Raw genomic sequence first — 18,877 nt, forward strand, 5'->3', positions numbered from 1 at the left:
ATGGCAAAAAGGAAGACCTTTCTCTCTGTCTCTATCACTGTCCACTCTGCCTGTCAAAAAAAAAAAAAAAAAAAAACAACTCAGCACCGAATTACTGAGCAGTTTCATGTGTTCCTCATAAAGTAAGTGCTGCTGTGAGGACTAAAGATAGGACTGCCCAAATTTTAATTTTCAATATACTGCACAGCTAATAAAGCAGATGCTGTCTCTGGCCCACAAAAGGGGACAGTTTCCCTGCAAGGTTAACCGCAATCGGGAGACATTTCACACCTGATGGAACCCGCAGCGGGACTACCTTGAGCCAGCTCCTCTGCTTCCCTTTCCACCTTCGGTCCTGGACGGGCCAGAGACCACGCACAGGAGGTGCCACCGGCTCACCCGTGCCCCCCTGTAACCCGCAACGCTCCTGGGAGGCAGATGCCGCAGAACAGTGATTTGTTCCATGGTTGTCACTGCGTGAGATCAGCCCATCATGAGAAAACGACCATGGACTCGAACGGGACATCCAACTGCAGAAGCACTGCCCCAGCGGCAGCGCAGGAGGGTGGATGACGGAAGGCACAGCGCGGCCAGGATCTCTAGGGACCCCGCAGGACTCTGCTGCCCTGGTTGCCTACAGCAGGCTGGCGGGAGAGGCTGAGGGTCGCACTCACCGGGTCTGCCTCCCTTCCTGGCTCTCCTAGCTCTCGACGCTGCCGCCTGTGTTCTTGTCCCAACGTCCGAAATTGAGCTCAATGGCCAAGAACGTAACACCACCCACGTTACCCGCACACACCGCAACTACCAGGTGCCCGCCAATGACCACCGCCTTTATAGCCGGCCAGGCATGGGGCAAGTCTGGCAGCGCCGGTCCTGTCCCAGGACAGGGAGGATTGGTCTGAGGCCCCTGGCCGGGTGGAGCCTGAGCCGCCCTGCAGCAGATTCTGGAAGCAAGGGAGCTGCTGATAGCTGAGGCCAGGCTCAGAGCGCACTCAGGGAGACGCCACGCCCGGCAGGGGCGCTGGGGCCCTGGACTTTCCCAGGCTGCAGTCCTGGGGCGGAGGCTGGCTTAGCCCTTCTTCCCCAGCCCTGCCCTCAAGTGGAGCAGGGTTCCCATGGGGGCAGCTTCCTTCACGGGAGGGCCTCGATTCAGGGTGCTGGCCTGCAGCCTTCCGGGAGGGAGTAGGAGACAGCGACTTTGTCAGGAGGCGACACCCGAGCTGGGCCTGCTTTTTGGGACAGCTCTGGATGCATGTCCGCGTGTGCCTGGACCTGCGGGGCTGCCTCTCGCCTCCTGGAGGATCTGGGAGCCGGGCGTCCTGGTGGCGGGGGCGGGAGGGCGATGAACTGAGCTCACCCTGGGTGCACCAGGCTCTTTGGAGCCTTTCAGAGTTGATGTCACCTCCTGAGTCACTCCTGGTCCGCTTGGGATTTGCCAGAACCCTGAATTAGGGGTGTGGTGGAGGTGGTAGTGGTTGGCTTCAATGCACTTTATTTGCGAATTCTTCAAACACAGTTTCTCCCTCCTCCTGCAGGCTTTAAGGTGATTGACGAGGACAGAGTCCCTAAGCTGCGAAGAGACTGAATTTTGGAAACTCCGTCCAGAACTCCACAGTGTGTATTTAGGTGCTCTTCCCTCAGGCCTGCAGGTGGACAGCAAGAGCAACAGTAAGATATTAATTGCTGTAGATACTCCCCGTTCTTTACAGTAGACCCGCCAAAAGAGAATGGGGGATGTGTGCTTGAACAGTGGAACCAGTCAGCATGCTAGGGTGAGCTGCCCAAGCGCTTGTACCCCTGCACCCACATGGGAGACCCAGAGGAAGCTCCTGATTTCCTGGCTTCAGATCGGCCCAATCTCTGGCCATTGCAGCCATTTAGGGAATGAACCAGCAGATGGAAGACCCCTTTTCTCTCTCTGCCTCTCTCTCTCTAACTCTACCTCTCAAATAAATAAATAAAATCTTTTAAAAAATGTAATTGAATGTTAAGTAATGTGAGGATAGGGCAATACAGAGATTCCCAAATTTTAGTTTAATACTTTTGACAAATACTCCCCAGTTACTTAAAGGAAGAGCAACTCCTTGTGTGCCTGCTGCAACCTTGCCACTATTTGAAGGGGAAGAGCTCATTGCCTGCCCTGAGGGGCAGTGCTGCATCCCCCTCAGGTGTGTTCACATGACTGTCAGACTGTCACTTCCCTAATGAGAGGATTAGAGCTGGCAGAGGGCCCAAGACAATTCTTTATATTTATTTCCTACAGTCAGATTCTTTATACCTATTTAAGTGCTATAGTAGTTACTATGCATAACCAGAGCAGCCATTCTCCCAGCCTCTTATTTGTGACAAGTTCAATAGTTTGTAGTGATTCCCCCCACCATGGAAATCAGTTTGTATTTATTTCTGTGAAGGATATCAAAACCAGGGTGCACTGTCCTCAAGGGACTTATGGATCTACAAATCTTCAAAATGGGTTTATAAATAATAAAATAGCAAAAAATTTGAGGACAGTTTTTACAGCATCAATCTTCAATTGTTAAACAAAGATATTTTTGTGTAAACAGAACAAAATTATATGGACATTCACAGTTACATTTTTTTTTGACAGGCAGAGTTAGTGAGAGAGGGAGAGACAGAGAAAGGTCTTCCCTCCATTGGTTCACCCCCAAATGGCTGCTATGGCTGGCACCTGTGCCGATCCGAAGCCAGGAGCCAGGTACTTCCTCCTGGTCTCCCATGCAGGTGCAGGGCCCAAGCACCTGGGCCATCATCCACTGCCTTCCTGGACCACAGCAGAGAGCTGAACTGGAAAAGGAGCAACCGGGATGGAATCGGTGCCCCAACTGGTACTAGAACCCAGTGTGCCAGCACCGCAGGCAGAGGATTAGCCTAGTGAGCCACAGCACTGGCCACATTCACAGTTACATTAACAACAAAGATGTATGGGATTTGCTCACCCTGTCACCAACCGCCTACTTGTTGGCCCCCGAGGACTGCTGAGGCTCTCTTCTGTACTGGGAGATAGCATTCCAGAGTCTGCCACTATGAAAGCAACAAGAGAGGTGTCAGGAACCTTTTGGCAAATGTGACTTCAAAAAGTTTGTGGAAAAATAAAAAAATGTAGGGGCATCTGTTCATAGTGGGTCAGGCTTGTGCACCTGGGAGGCAGCAGATGATGGCTTAAAGGCTTGGAGTTCCTGGCTGGGCCAGCCCCAGCTGTTATGGACATCTGGAAAATAAAGCAGTGGATGGAGGATCTCAGTTGCTGTCTTTCAAGTTTTTTTTTTTAAGGTGTTAAGTTCAAAAATAACTAAATAAATTGTGAGAGCTACACATAATTCATACTATGTATATTCCATATGTATGGCTTTCATTTCTTTGTACCTTTTTTTTTAAGATGGCAGAGAGAGGTAGGGAGATAGATCTTCTATCTGATGGCTCACTCGCCAGGTGCATGCAATAGCTGGGGCAGGGCTGGTACAGGTAGAAGTCATGAGCCAAGAATGCCCTCTGAGTCTTCCACATGGGTGGCAGGGGCCCAAGCACATAAGTCAACATCTGCTGCATTAGCAGAAAGCTGAAGCAGAGCAACCAGGACTGAACTGGAGCTCCCCTATGGGATGTCCACATCGCAAAAAGTGGCTAAACCTGCTGCTTGACAATGCTGGCCCTTACACCTATCTTTGAATTCCATGTTCCACAAACTCTTTGTATAATAGAAATGTTCTCTGCATGTTTGGAGGTGGCTCTTGGGTGCCAGTGGTGGAGGAAGTGGTCTAGAGGGAGGTAGCACAGTGCTGCAGGAGAACAAGGGTGCAGGTACTGCCTGCTGGCATCTCATGCTTTGCCTCCCTTAGAGCAAGGTGTGGATGGCAGGAGGCTGAACCATTTACCTTCCTGATTCAGACTTTGCCCATCTGTCCCGCAATTCCAGCCACATCTTGGCAAACCTGGCAAAATGCCTGACTGGTGGGGAGGTGGAGAAGCTCATCTGACCAAGCTCCAGCAAAGGGAATTAATTTAGAAAGTTATCAGTGTGCTTTCTACTGCTTTAAGGCATATTCACATGGAAAAAGTAACATTCTATTGTACAAACCATTCTGAGGCTCTTAGCATAGTGAATATATCTTAGATCCTCATCAGTGAAATCTTTAGGAATGTCAGAAAGCCTGTAACCTTCTTCAGTGATCTGAACCAGACGAGATCTGTAAGGGCAGAACTGCTCAGCAGCCACACTGCAGGGATAGGTATCTTTCCGATGATATCTTCATCTGCTCCTTGTGGTTGAAGCTATTGTATGAGCTCTTGATCTGTTTTCTGCCCTGGGAGGGCCTAGGGTGCTCTATATCATCTGTAAAGATTCAAAATTTGTTGTATATTAATGTCTAATTATAAAATTTCCAAAGTGACAAGCTGGATGTAATAAACTATGCCAGACTGCAAAAAAAAAAAAAAATACAAACATGGTATATTGTCTATAAAGTACAGAGGTAAATCTGTATTATAGAGATACACATCTCTACACATATCTCTATTTCTTTCACCTCTGAAAGTCTACATTAAGCTCTCGATGGAATGATTAATTAGGAATAGATTTCATATACTTAATTTTGTAATCAGTGAACTAGAAATAATTATTGTAGTATTGAGGATTGTACTGACTAAAACAGTATGTTTATTCCATGTTAAATACCATCATCGTATCTTTGGATTCCTTTTGTCCTACTACTTAGATATTCACAGGAGAGGGGAGGTGGGAGGAAAACCCAAGATCCATCAGGGTGGAGGGGGAATGTCAGAGGCTGTGGTTCTATTGTACTGCAGCATTTGTTCTGGAAGAACACATTAATGGACCCAGATTTTTCTAAGGTAACTGAGTGCCTATTTTCTCCTGTACACTTGTCTAGGTATTACATTTTCATTTATGTAAAAGTTTATTTTCTTCAAATAAAATATTAATTTGGATGAAAATGAATATATTAAGGAATTTTCAGAATGGGTCTGTGGCAGCCCTCCTTGGCTTTGTTTTTAGGCACTTATATCAGAAAAGAAAAGATAGAAAAGTACATCTTGGGTTCTTTTCCTCTCTACCATGACAGTCTTTGGTTAAGATTTGTCATTTTGTCATATTTGATTCTCTAGACTCCCTGAAAAATCCCCTACTTCATTAGATGGAGTCCTTGTCTCACCATGGCAGTGAAAAGTTAAAAATGTTCCAGCTTTGCATTTAGCTAGGTCATGGACACATGCCATGGCACTTGCCAGCCAAGTGTATCAGGGACATCATCTCAATCGGACTTACTTGCATGAAGAAAAGGAGCAGCAGATCCTTCCAGTGAAAGTGGAGAGGAGCAGGAGCTGCAGAACACTGCTGGGGGTGGGGGAGGAGTGTGCCGTGGGATGTCATGTGGTGGCAGTAGAAGATGGCCCAAGTCCTTGGACCCCTGAACCCAAGTGGGAGACCTGAAAGAAGCTCCTGGCTCCTGGCTTTGGATCAGCTCAGCTCCAGCCATTGTGGCCAATTGGGGAGTAAAGCAGCAGATGGAAGATCTTTCTCTCTCTCTCTCTCTGCCTCTCCCCTCTCCGTGCCTCTCCTTTCTCTGTGTAACTCTGACTTTCAAATAAATAAATCTTTAAAAAAAAAAGAGTTTATGCTTACGGGTAGTGGTCATGGAAAATATATGGGACATTTTGCAGCAAGATTTGGGATGAATTTTCTAACCACTGAATCTCCTAGAAATTAGAATACACTTCTAATGCATAACTTCCTCTTATACTTAATTAGGTTTTTGTTTTGAATTGTTTTTGATGAAACAGCAAGGAATTCTGAGTTATAGACTTCCTATTTCAGAGACAGGAAAACATTAATGCCTGCATTATAATTAAATAATGCCTATCACCCTTTCTTAAGCAACAAATGATCATAGATTCTCTCTTTGTTAATAATTAATGAGCATGGTGATTCTTCCCACCTTAAACACCCTCCCACCTACACTCCCTCCCCTCTTCCTCCTTCCTCTCCTATTGACATGGAATGCCTTATATAGCTAGGGTGAACATTTAACCCGCTTGGCCCTAGATGTTTATACACTTCAACTCTGTGTCATTATTAATATGCCCTTTTTATGACCAAGCTTATATCAGAACAACAAATTATATATTCACCTAATACTGACAGTCATCAAATCAATTTTTATTTTCTTCTCTATTAGGCAGTTCTTCAGGGGCAGAAATATTGTATATCATTTATTCATTCAACTAAAAGACTGACTGTCAAGATGCTGAGTTTTAGTGTCAAAGCAAATATGTTTCTAGACCCCATGAAGTTTACAGTCTGGCAAGAAAGAGCAATCTACCCAAAGAATATTGTCTTTCATAGTGAATGGTGGTGTGAAGTCAGTGGATAAAGATTTAAGCATTCTTAATCCAGCACCAACTCTAATCCCATGATCTCTAATTGAGAGAAGTAATCAGAGATATAGAACCCCATGTTACCCAGTTATCTCTTTGAATTTCTGCTTAAAAATAAAACATATCAAACAACACACAAATACCTAGCACTGCATATTTACATACTATCTTGATATTAAAAATAAGAAAAAATTACCATGAAATAATAGAAACTTTGAATCTCCTTTGTTTTCTAGACAAGTTATAATCCTCTGTGGTTCTTTACAGTGTAAATAATTTTTAGGTACTCTTTGTATCTCTCACATTTTTTCCCTATGAGAAATCAGATTTTAAAAACTGAGACCCAAGACAAAAAAAAAGATTTTTAAAACTAGTATTATATGTTGATTGGCTCTTTAAAAAAGATTTATTTATTTATTTGAAAGTCAGAGTTACACAGAGTAGAAGGGGAGAGAGAGAGAGACATCTTCCATCTTTTGGTTCACTCACCAATTGGTCACAATGGCTGGGGCTGTACTGATCTGATGCCAGCAGCCAGGAGCTTCTTCTGGGTCTCCCACACAGGTGCAGCTGCCCAAGGATTTGGGCCATCTTCCACCACTTTCCCTGGCCATAGTAGAGAGCTGGATTGAAAGCAGAGTAGCCAGGACTCAACCTCCACCCATATGGAATATCAATGCTGGTGGCAGCTTTACATGCTATGCCACAGCGCTGGCCCCTTGATTGGCCTTTAACTTAGACTTTTTAATGATATTAAAAAACACCATGTTTTTCCAAGCTCTTTCCATTCAGTTTCTCCTTTGTAAACTCCAGATAATACTGTCCCCAGAATTAATCGAAGGTATATAAATGATATAAGGCATTTAACCCCTTAACCTGTCTTCTTGAATATTCAGCTATGTTAGCTCTGTGTCCATTCCTCTGTTTGTCTCCGTACTAGATGAATAAAAAGACAGTGTAAAATGATTTGAAAAGAACTATAAGGGGTCAGTGCTGTGGCACTGCTGCCAATTGGGGAGTGAACTAGCCGACGGAAAACCTCTCTCTCTCTCGCTGCCTCTCCTCTGTAACTCTGGCTTCCAAATAAATAAATAAATCTTCAAAGAACTGTAAACACAAATAAAAATTGTATTCTCAAAACTGGATGTTAAACCATGCCTTCTACACCTCTCTTAAAAGTTACATTCTACCATAGCCATTTATGATTTCTAGGGCCAAAGCAGTAAATAAGATTTTTCTGGAAGAGACAGAGGTTATGAGGGAGCCAGGATTTGGGGTCAGTAGCAGCAGTGGGTGTCACTCTTTAAGATTTTGATTCAGGAAAGGAAGAACAGCAACTGATCCTTGAGATGTTGGGGTGGGAAGGAAAGGAAGGAGGGACTTAACAAAAGGAAATGCCCTCTGGTTGTGGGCACCCACCCCAGCCTGCACCCCTTGGGGAGGGCCAGCTGGTGTCTGTAGGGATGCTGTGGCCTGGACTCCATTTCCCAGAGTCCCCAGGAGCTCCGATGTAATCTGCCTTCCGAATGCCTGTGGGCATGCGCGTGCTAGTGCCCGCCCAAGGGTTGGACCAGAGGGAGTTCATTCCCTGGTCGAGGCCTGCCCTGGGGGCTGTGTTACTCCTCTTGCATTTACTGCATCTCCTGCTCTGCACGTGGGATCCCAGGCAGTTTCCGGGTGCTCACCCAGAGCCTGCCTCCTGCTGCTGCTTCCCTCTTCATCGTCCGCCTGTGGGTCCCACGTGCCAGGGACTCTTTCTGCCCCACTCTCCCCGCTTCGCTCCCTGTGGTTCCAGAAGAAAGGGTACCTACTCTTGGGACTTTCTGAAGCAGGTTTGGGGTACAGGAACGGGCGGGGAGGCGTGTGGGACAAGGGTGGGTGCCAGGGTGGGTGGAGGCCCCCAGTGAGGCTCACTTACTTCTCAGCGATCATGGCAGCTTTCCCGAGGTCAAGGGCTGGGACCCGGGCTGTTCTGTCTCCCACCTAGGCTTCCCAGGCTCCCAGCGCCTGGCCTGTCCCTAATGTGCTTTATTTAGTGGTTATAGGAGAGGGCAGCGTTCTGGGAAACTGCACATGCAGGGCAGCTGAGAGCACAGGGAAGGAAGGCGGGGAGACTCCTGCTCTCCAGTTAAATAAGCCGGGTTCCCACTGTGGGTGGTCTCAGAATGCAGTCTAGCAGGGCCTCCTGCTGTTTCCTGGGCTGGTTCCTGCAGGGTGGGGCTGGATGGTCTTCAGCAGAGAGCCTGGGGCACAGAGGGGTGGGAAGGAGGATCTGACTAGGATCTGCCCCACTGCTCTCATCCTGCACCTCATCTTCCTGGTGGGGTCCCCACGGACACACCTGCTGGGTGTGGCCCTGAGTGTTCAGCTTTTTCCCAGAGGGAGCAGTGTGCAGCCTGTGTAGCAGCTTTGTGCATTGATCCCTTTCCCATATTTGATTATCAGATTTTTCCAATCTGGAATTTGAAGCTGTTACAGAAACCTGGTGTGGGAAAACTCCCTTCTTTCAAACAGGCACAGAGAGAGTGGAGGGTCCAAGGAGTTTATATTAATGGCCCCAGGCTCAGCTGGAATGATTTCCTGAGAATTGAGCATTAAATTCAAGTTTCTTAGAATATGTATAGGATCACCAGCATCATACCTCAGCTGTTATAGTACTGGTGGGTTTAAATGCAGCCTACATGACTTAGGATCACATTTCCAACTATCGGTCGGTCCAGTATGTTTGTAAAAGAGATGCCAGGGACAGATTTACAAGGACAGATTTATGACTGGAGTTTTCAGAAGCAGAACTTAGGGCATCTTCACTCCCTAGACAAGATATCAGTGGGCAGCTGCTTCACTCATTAATTGTGAGCATCCACTTTTCAAGGTTTATGTTGGATGGGGTTCATTTCTCTTTCTTTGTCTCAGGTTGTGGCTGTATTTCTTCTACAAGGCCATGGAATCATAGCTGATGATTTATTTGGCTGCTTTTCATTTTCTGTCTTCAGCTATTTCTTCTCCAGTTAGCAAGGTTGTCAACTGTTTTTACCTGCCGCTGATCCCTTTGCAAAGTGAAAAGTGAACTAAAATTAATTCAAGTCTACTGTGTTGTCAATAACTGGAGTTTTTTTTTTTTTTTTTTTTAAGATTTATTTATTGGCCGGCGCCACATCTCAATAGGCTAATCCTCCACCTGTGGTGCCAACACACCTGGTTCTAGTCCCGGTCGGGGTGCCAAATTCTGTCCCGGTTGCCCCTCTCCAGGCCAGCTCTCTGCTGTGGCCTGGGCATGCAGTGGAGGATGTCCCAAGTGCTTGGGCCTTGCACCCACATGGGAAAGCAGGAGAAGCACCTGGCTCCTGGTTTCACATCAGTGCAGTGTGCTGGCTGCAGCATGCTGGCCACGGCAGCCATTGGAAGGTGAACCAATGGCAAAGGAAGACCTTTCTCTCTGTCTCTCTCTCACTGTCCACTCTGCCTGTCAAAAAAAAAAATTTATTTATTCATTTGAAACTCAGAGTTACACAGAGAGAGGCAGGCAGAGAGAGAGAGAGAGAGAGAGAGAGAGAGATATCTTCCATCCAATGGTTCACTCCCCAATTGGCAGCAGCAGCTGGAGCTGTGCTGATCTGAAGCCAGTAGCCAGGAGCTTCTTCTGCATTGAAGCTGTTTTTTAAAATAATTATTTGTTTATTTGAAAGGCAGAGTTACAGAGTGGCATAAGCAGAGATAGATGGCCTAAGCTGTTTTGATACAAAACCAGGAGCCAGGAGCTTTGTCCAGGTCTCCTAGGTGGGTGCAGGAGATGAGGGATTTGGGCCATCTTCTACTGTTTTCCCAGGCCACAGCAGAGAGCTGGATGGGAAGTGGAGCAGCCAGGATCCCAACTCGCACCCATATGGGATGCTGACACTGCAGGAAGTAGCTTAACCCACTATGCAACAGTGCTGCCCACTAACTGGAGCTCTTTTAATCTGAGTTTGCATAAAGTGGAGAATTACAGCATCATAAATACAGATAAGTAAGAGTTTTTCTCTGCCTAGTACTTTACAGTTACCCAGTGATCCACTGAGACTCTTATATTCCACACTGTGTAATTAAGAAGGGCAGTTATTTGTCTTATTTTGGGTTCTGTGTTTAAACCCGTGACATTTTGACATGGGAGGAAATTAGTTCTACATTTTCATAGAGACTGGTCTGTGGAAGCATCTATAGAAGTTATAACTGTGAGAGTGGTAAGAAAGAAGAGGGGAAGAAATAAGTGCCCCTTGCCCCCCACAGATATGTCCACATAGTGGAGTAGAAGATGTGCCCTGGAAAACTATGGCTGACTTTCTGTGACAAACTGTGTTTGAGTGCTTCACATGTTCTGATAGAAAGGTATTGCCACCAGGTTACTACTATATTTATTTATTTAGTTAGTTTTTAAAGATTATTTATTTGGAAATCAGAGTTACACAGACAGAGAAGGAGAGGCAGAGAGAGGAAGAAAGAGAGGTCTTCCATTGGGTTCATTCCCTCAATGGCTTCATCATTGTGAACCTTGCTCAGTTCCTGGCCTATACCTTTCCTTTAACCTAGTACTTTGCCATGTAGTAGCCCATGCAAACTGCAGACTGCATAAATGAATGAATACTTTGATGGTTGTGATTTCTTAGAGGAATATCATAAGGGACAGAAGGAATAAAAACAAAAAAAAGTATCCTCAGTTTATAGAAGGTATACTATTTTTGCAAGCGACAGAGAGAGGAAGAAGAAGGAAAGTGGTGAGACTGGAAAGTTGTGGCAAATATAGTAGGCACTGGTCAAATTTAACAGGCCCATTAGAAAACATTAAGGTTTCCTTACTTCCATGTAGACTCTGCCCTCTAGAGGTGAACAGGGTCCTCTAAAGCCACTTGTTGCACAAATGAAAACCCAAGCATTGTGTTCTCCCACATATGGAGTCTGCTATTGGTTTTGATTTACGTTTCCCTAATGGTGAGTGATATTGGGCATGCTCATATATGTCTTGACCATTTAGATTTCTTCTTCTGAGAAACATCTATTCTGATCATTGCCCATTTCTTTTTTTTTTTTTTTTTTCTCTGACAGGCAGCGTGGACAGTGAGAGAGAGAGACAAAGGTCTTCCTTGTGCCGTTGGTTCACCCTCCAATGGCCGCCGCGGCCGGTGCACTGTGGCTGGTGCACCACGCTGTTCCAAAGGCAGGAGCCAGGTGTTTCTCCTGGTCTCCCATGGGGTGCAGGGCCCAAGCACTTGGGCAATCCTCCACTGCACTCCTGGGCCATAGCAGAGAGCTGGCCTGGAAGAGGGGCAGCCGGGGCAGAATCTGGTGCCCCAACTGGGACTAGAACCCAGTGTGCCAGCACCGCAAGGCAGAGGATTAGCTTGTTGAGCCACAGCACTGGCCTTGCCCATTTCTTAACTGTACATTTTGCTTCTTGTTTAGAGTTTTTCCAGTTCTATATATGTATGTTCTGGCTATCAATCTTTTGTCATATGTAGAGTTTTCAATGTTTTCTGCCATTCTGTTTGTTAATCTTCACTCTGATGATTACTTTGTTGTGAATGTGTATCTTAATTTGATACACTCAAATTCATATGTTTTATTTTTGTTACTTGTGCTTTTGGAATCTTACCCAAAACTGTTCTCTAGCTAATGTTTCATAGTTTCCTCTATCTTTACTTAGTTTTTGGTTTTGTATTTAGATTTTTAATTCATCTTGAGTTGCTTTTACATAGTGTATGAGGTGTTGGGGTATATTTTCAGGCTTCTACATATGGATAATCACTTTCCTCTAGACCATTTGCTAAAAGGAATCTTCTTTCTCCTGTTTGTTTTAGTTTCTTTGTTAAATATGAGTTGCCTGTAGAAAAGTCAGTTTATTTCAGCTGCCTATTCTTTTCCATTGAACTATGTGTCTGTTTTTCCAACAGTGCTAACTCTGCCTCTATTTTTTTAGTTTTTTTTGAAAGGCCAGACACTTCTTCCAAGTCTTTCATGTGGGTGCTAGCACCCAGGAACATGGGCCATCTTCCACCGATTTCCCAGGTGCATTAGTAGGCAGCTGGATTGGAAGTAGAGTAGCTGGTCTCATAGCAGCAACATATGGGATGCAAGGTCAAGGCTCTAACCCATTGCACCACAGCACCAGGCCCTTCCTTATTTATTTCTGCAGTGATCTTTCATTATTCACTTTTTCTACTGCCCTGCAACTTGATTCATTCTTGTTTTTCTCTGGGTACTGGAGGATGGTAGTAAGTTGCTTCTGGGATATCTTTTTTGTGTTTGTAGATAGTTGGTCATCTATAGTCATAGTTTTAATTTTTATATTTCTCTGCCAATCATGAGAACCTTCTAGATGACTGCATGAAATGTTGGCAGAAATGAGGATGTATTAATTTGCTAAGAAAATACCACAGAGAATATGATTTAAATCACGGGATTTTACTTCTCAGAGTTGTGGAGCTTGAAAATATAAGATCAAGGTCCTAAAAGGCTCAATTTGACCTGCTTAAAAGCACTTTCTTCAGGTAGAGTCATGTTGGTGGTTAGCACTTCAGTGTTTGAGCTTTAGGGAGGCACATTTCAGTCCATAACATCAAAAGGGGCCCTGTGGTCTGCTTCAATGACAGTCATTTCTAGGGAGGACAGAAAGTTTGAAATCAGTGTTAGGATTTCTCACAGTATTACTGTCAGTGCTATCTCCATACAACGTGCATTCATGTACACACAAACAAAAATACCTGTACATATAAATGCATTCTACAGTGGAAATGTCTGTTGGTTGTGTACAGGTAACATCAATATAATAATCCATAAGATGGCCTGTAAGCAGACATTAAAAAGAGGATTAGAAAGAATGACAACAAAATCTGCAGTTACCTATATTTATGTATATATGTATGATATTCAATATTTATAGTTGCTAAAAGATGAATGCTGATGTGTGAGAAATAAAAGCTAAACCTTACCTTACAATATTGCAGCCTATTCTACATCAAAGGTGTCTTCCTAAAACCAATCACTGGGCCCACTCTGTGGCATAGTAGGTTAAGCTTCCACCTGCAGTACCAGCATCCCATATGGGCACTAGTTTGAGTCCCTGCTTCTGCACTTCCAATCCAGGTCTTTGCTAATGGCCTAGGAAAGCAGTGGAATATGATATCAATGCTTGGGCCCCTGCACTCATGTGGGAGACCTGGAGGAAGCTGCTGATTCCTGGCTTCTGGCACCTGGCTTCAGATTGGCCCAGCTCCAGCCCTTCTGGCCATTTGGGGGTGAACCAGTGGATAGAAGACCTCTCTTTCACTTCCTCTCTATATCTGTAACTCTGCCTCACAATAAATAAATACATTTTTAAAAACCTTTCACATTTTACATTTCTTAATTTTTAAAGATTTATTTATTTGAAAGTCAGAGTTACAAAGAGGGAGGAGAGCCAGAGAGAGAGGTCTTCCATCTTATGTTTACTCCCTAATTGGTTGCAACTGCTGGAGCTGTGCTGTTCTGAAGCCAGGAGCCAGGAGCTAGTTCTGGATCTCCCAAATGGGTGCAGGGGCACAAGGACTTGGGCCGTCTTCTACTACTTTCCTAGGCCATAGCAGAGAGCAGGATCAGAAGTGGAGTAGCTGGGTATTTAATTGGCCCCCGTATGGGATACTGGCACTTCAGGCCATGGTGTTAAACTGCTCCATCACGCATCAGTCCAATATTTTAAATTTCTGATACTCTAAAGTAGCACAGGACTACATTACATATAAGAAAGATGCATTCAAATATTATAAATCTAGTGCATTTTAGCAGACATTTTAACAAATACTTCTGCTTTTCTCAGAATTATGTATTAAATTAATGACATAATGAGTCATTGTCAGGTTTTTAGCTCTTTGACAGCCACTTATAATACTTAACAGCTTTTTCAAATTTATTGCTAGTGTATTTTTTTCAACACATGCACTGGATTTTACCAGTTTAGTGAACATGGCATTGCCTATTCTAGCATTTGCATTTTATGCATTTTCATGGCTCACATAATCAACATCTGCAAAGCCTCTAAAAGACATAAATAATAACATGAATCAGGTTTTTTAAAAAAGAGATTTATTTATTTGAAAGTCAGAGTTGCACAAATAGAGGAGAGGTACAGAGAGACAGAGACAGAGAGGTCTTCCATCTGCTGATTGTGGCCCAGCTGGCCACAATGGCTGGTCTGCGTCGATCCAAAGCCAGGACCCAGGAGCTTCTTCTGGGTCTCCCACGTGTGTGCTGGGCCCCAAGGACTTGAGACATCTTCTACTGCTTTTGCAGGCAATTGCAGAGAGCTAGTTCAGAAATGGAGCAGCCGGGACTTGAACAGGCACCCATATGGGTTGCCAGCACTGTAGTAAGCAGCTTTACCTGCTATGCCACAGCACCAGCCCCACATTGCATCTTTTTAAGATGATATGGATTTAAGTTCATGAGAAATTATTAGCATAGTGGGAACTGATAGATATGGATGATTCAGGATGGGCTTGTTAGGGATGGTAATGTTAATTTTCTTATAAAATAAAAATAAAATATGATCAGACATAAATGAAGACTAAATTTTATTAGTGGTGATCCAGAAAACACTGATCTCAGGTCTTTTTCTTCTAGTGTTAAGTTTATGTTTTAAAACTCATATTAAGTGAACAAATTTCATGTAATTTATATATACAGATTTAAGAGCAAACTGATACATCCTACCCTATCTTCCCTTTGTCTCATACTTCCAACTCCCTCCTTCTTGTTTTATTTTCTTTCAACTTTTACAACTCCATGCTTTGATTTTATTTTAGAATCACAAGCTTTAACCCTCTACAAAATAAAGAATTCAAGTAGTAGCAGAAATATCGATGAGTATATTTTCTATACTCTATCAAAGAGTACAGAAAAGCGCTGTGAACAATAATCAAATCTCAAAATGTCAATTTAACTCATGCTACATTTTGTTGTCTATATATTAATTACCATCAATCAGAGAAAACATACGGTATTTGTCTTGTGGGGACTGGCTTTTTTCACAAAGCATAATTGTTTCCAGTTGCATCCATTTAGTTACAAAAGATAGGATTTCATTCTCAATTATGGCTGAATAGTATTTTAGACTGTATATATAGCTCATATTCTTTTTCCAGTCACCAGTTGATGGACATCTGGGTTGATTCCATGTTAACTATTGTGAATTGAGCTGTTATAAACATGAGGGTACAGATAACTCATGCATATGCATATTCTATTTCATTTCATTTGGATAAATTCCCAGGAGTGGAATGGCAGGATCATATGGTATATCTGTTTTCAGATTTCTGAGGAACTTTTATACTGCCTTCCATAATGGCTGTACTAGCTTCATTCCCACCAACAGTGGGTTAGAGTACCTTTTTCTCTACCTCTCCACCAGCCTTTATTTTTTGTTGACTTTTTCAAAAGAATTCTTTATTTGAAAGGTGGAGTTACAGAGAGGGAGAGGCAGAGGCATAGAGACATAGATATTTTTTCTGCTAGTTTATTCTCCATATGAACAACAGGTGGTGCTGGTCCAATCTGAAGCCAAAGTTAGAAGCATCTCCCTGGTCACCCAAGTGGGTGCAGGGGCCCAGGTACTTGGGCCATCTTCTGCTGCCTTCCCAAGCACATTAGCAGGGAGCTGGATCAGAAGTGGAGCAGCCTGAACTCAAAATCGCAATCATGTGGGGTTCTAGCACTGCAGGCAGCAGCTTAACCTGCTACACAAAACCTCCATCTCCTGACTTTTGGTTTCTGTATGAGAGCCATTCTAACTGGGTGAGGCAAAAGGTCATTGTGGCTTTTATTTGCAGTTCTCTGATGGCTATTGTTCCTGAGCATGTTTTCATGTGTCTGCTTGCTAATTGCAATCCATCCTTGGAAAAATGCCGATTTATATCCTTTGCCCATTTCTTGACTGGATTGTTTGTTTTTTGTTGTTGAGTTTTTTGAGCTCTTTCTAGTTCTGGATATTTTACTTTTTCAGTTGCCTAGTTTGCAAATATTTTCTTCCATTCTGTCAGGTGCTTCATCTTGTTGAATGTTTACTTTGTAGTTCAGAAGGTTCTTAGCTTGATGTAATCCCATTTGAGTATTTATACCTTCATTGATTGTGCTTCTTGGAGCCTTTTCTAAGAAGGCTTTGCTGATGCCAGTATCTTGCAGAGTTTCTCTGATGTTTCCCTCTAGGAATTTGATGGTATCACATCATAGATTTAGATCATTGATCAATTTACACTGTATTTTTGTATAAGTTGTAAGGTAGAGATCTTGTTTCATTTTTCTGCATGAGAAGGTCAAATTTTTCCAGCACCATTTTTGAAGACTGTTCTTTGTCCAGGGATTTATTTTAGATCATTTGTCACAAATTAGCTGGTTGTAGATTTGTGGATTAATTTTTTGGGGATTCTACTCCACTTCATTCATCCACATGACTTTTTGGTGCCAGTACCAGGCTGTTTTGATTATAACTGTCTTGTAATAGGTCTTGAATTTTGGTATTGTGAGGCTTCCAACTTTGTTTTTGTTGTTTAAGATTCCTTTAACTATTTGGGGTCTCTTGCATTTCCATGCAAATTTTAACATTTTCTCTAGATCTCAGAAGGATGTTGTTGGTATTTTGATTGGGATCATATTGAATCTGTGATTGCTTTTGGGGGGCTAGTGCTGTGGTATACTAGATTGAGCCTCTGCCACCCACACTGGCATATCACATGGGCATCAGTTTGTATCCTGGCTGCTGCTCTAATGATCCAGCTCTCTGCGAATGGGCAGGGAAGTCAGTGGAAAATGGTTCAAGTACTTTGGCCCCTGCGCTCATGTGGGAAACCCTGGAGAAACTCCTGGCTCCTTGCTTCAGATCAGCCCAGCTCCAGGCATTGTGGTCATTTGGACTCAATTACGTATTTCTTTTATGAGGATTTTTGCATCTATATTCATCACAGATATGTTTCTTTCTTTTTTAAAATTTTTTAACTCTACTTACAGGTAGAGTTACAGAAAGTGAAAAAGAAACAGGGAGAAAGACCCTCTCTTCACTGCCTCACTCACCAAATGGCCGCAATGGCCGGATCTGTTCTGACCTGAAGTCAGGAGCCAGATGCCTCTTCCTGGTCTCTCATGCAGGTGTAGGGGCCCAGGCACTTGGGCCATCCTCCACTGCCCTCTCAGGCCAGAGCAGAGAGCTGGACTGGAAGAGGAGCAACTGGGACCAGAACCAGCACCCACATGGGATGCCAGATCTGCAGGTGGAGGATCAACCCAGTGTGCCATGGCACCGGCCCTCATCAGGGATATTTTTCTATAGTTTTCTTTTTCCACTGTGTCTTTTTCTAGTTTAAGAATCAAGGTGATGCAGGCTTAATAGAAGGAGTTTGAGAGGATTGTCTCTCTTTCAATTGTTTTGAATAGTTTGAGAAGAAATGGAATTAGTTCTTCTTTAAAAGTCTGGAAGAATTCAATAATGAGGCTGTCTGATCCTGGACTTTTCTTTGTTGGGAGGGTCTTTATTACTCATCCAATTTCTGTCTTGGTTTTGATTTATTTAGCTTTTCTATGTGTCTTTATGACTAAATTTTGGTATATTGTGTATGTCCAGGAATCTGTTCATTTTTTTCCTCCAGGTTTTCCAATTTATTAGCCATCACAACAGATGCCCACATCCTATATTGCAGTGCTAATCTGAGTTTTGGGTATTCCACTTCCAAATCTGTTTCATGTTAATATCCCCAGGAAGCAATGGATGATGGCTCAAATTCTTTGATTCCTGTCATCTAATTTGGAGAACTGTAACCTAAATGGGAACTTGAGAACCTGGTCTTGCATAGTTGTTGTAGCCATGTAGAAAGTGAACCAGCAGATGGGAGATCTCCATGTTTCTCTTTCCCTCTTTCTTTGTCTCTGTGTCTCTGCCTTTTTTATCATATTAAAATATTTAATTATTTATTTGAAAGAGTTACAGAGAGAGGGAGAGACAGAAATCTTCCATCACCTGATTCATTTTTGAGATGACTTCAATAGCCAGAGTGTGGCCAGGTTGAAGCCAGGAGCTTCTCCTCCAATGTGTGTGGCAGCAGCCCGGCACTTAGCCCATCTTCCACTGTTTTTTCAGTCCATTGGCAGGGAGCTGGATCAGAATTGAAATAGCTGATACTTGAACTGGTGCACATACAGGATTGCCAGTGTAACATATAGCAGCTTTGTCCACTGCACTACACCACCAGCTCCTCTTTCTGCCTTTTGAATAAATAAATCTTTTGAAAAAGAACTTTGGGTAGTAAAAGTCATCATGACTGAGCAATGGCAAATTGATTGAAGTGATCTACTTTTTTAAAGATTTATTTATATATTTGAAAGGCAGCACTACAAAGAGAGTGGGAGAGATTGATCTTGCTCCTCACATGGCTGCAATGACTGTGGCTAGGCCAGACTGATGTCAGGAGCCAGGGGCTTCTTTCAGTCTCTTACA

The 18,877-nt window shown here is 43.6% G+C and overlaps 1 protein-coding gene across 1 annotated transcript in view; it reads left to right on the top strand.

Annotated features, from left to right (window-relative positions):
* LOC133776748 (zinc finger protein 883-like) overlaps positions 1 to 18,877 on the top strand; it is a 46,271-nt gene that overhangs the window by 14,635 nt on the left and 12,759 nt on the right. The window contains exon 4 of the mRNA XM_062215968.1: positions 1,515 to 1,647. The gene's annotated coding sequence lies outside the window, so the exon portion shown is untranslated. The remainder of the gene's footprint in view (positions 1 to 1,514; positions 1,648 to 18,877) is intronic.

Source organism: Lepus europaeus, chromosome 18 (genome assembly GCF_033115175.1).
Source record: "Lepus europaeus isolate LE1 chromosome 18, mLepTim1.pri, whole genome shotgun sequence".
Lineage (NCBI taxonomy): Eukaryota > Metazoa > Chordata > Mammalia > Lagomorpha > Leporidae > Lepus > Lepus europaeus.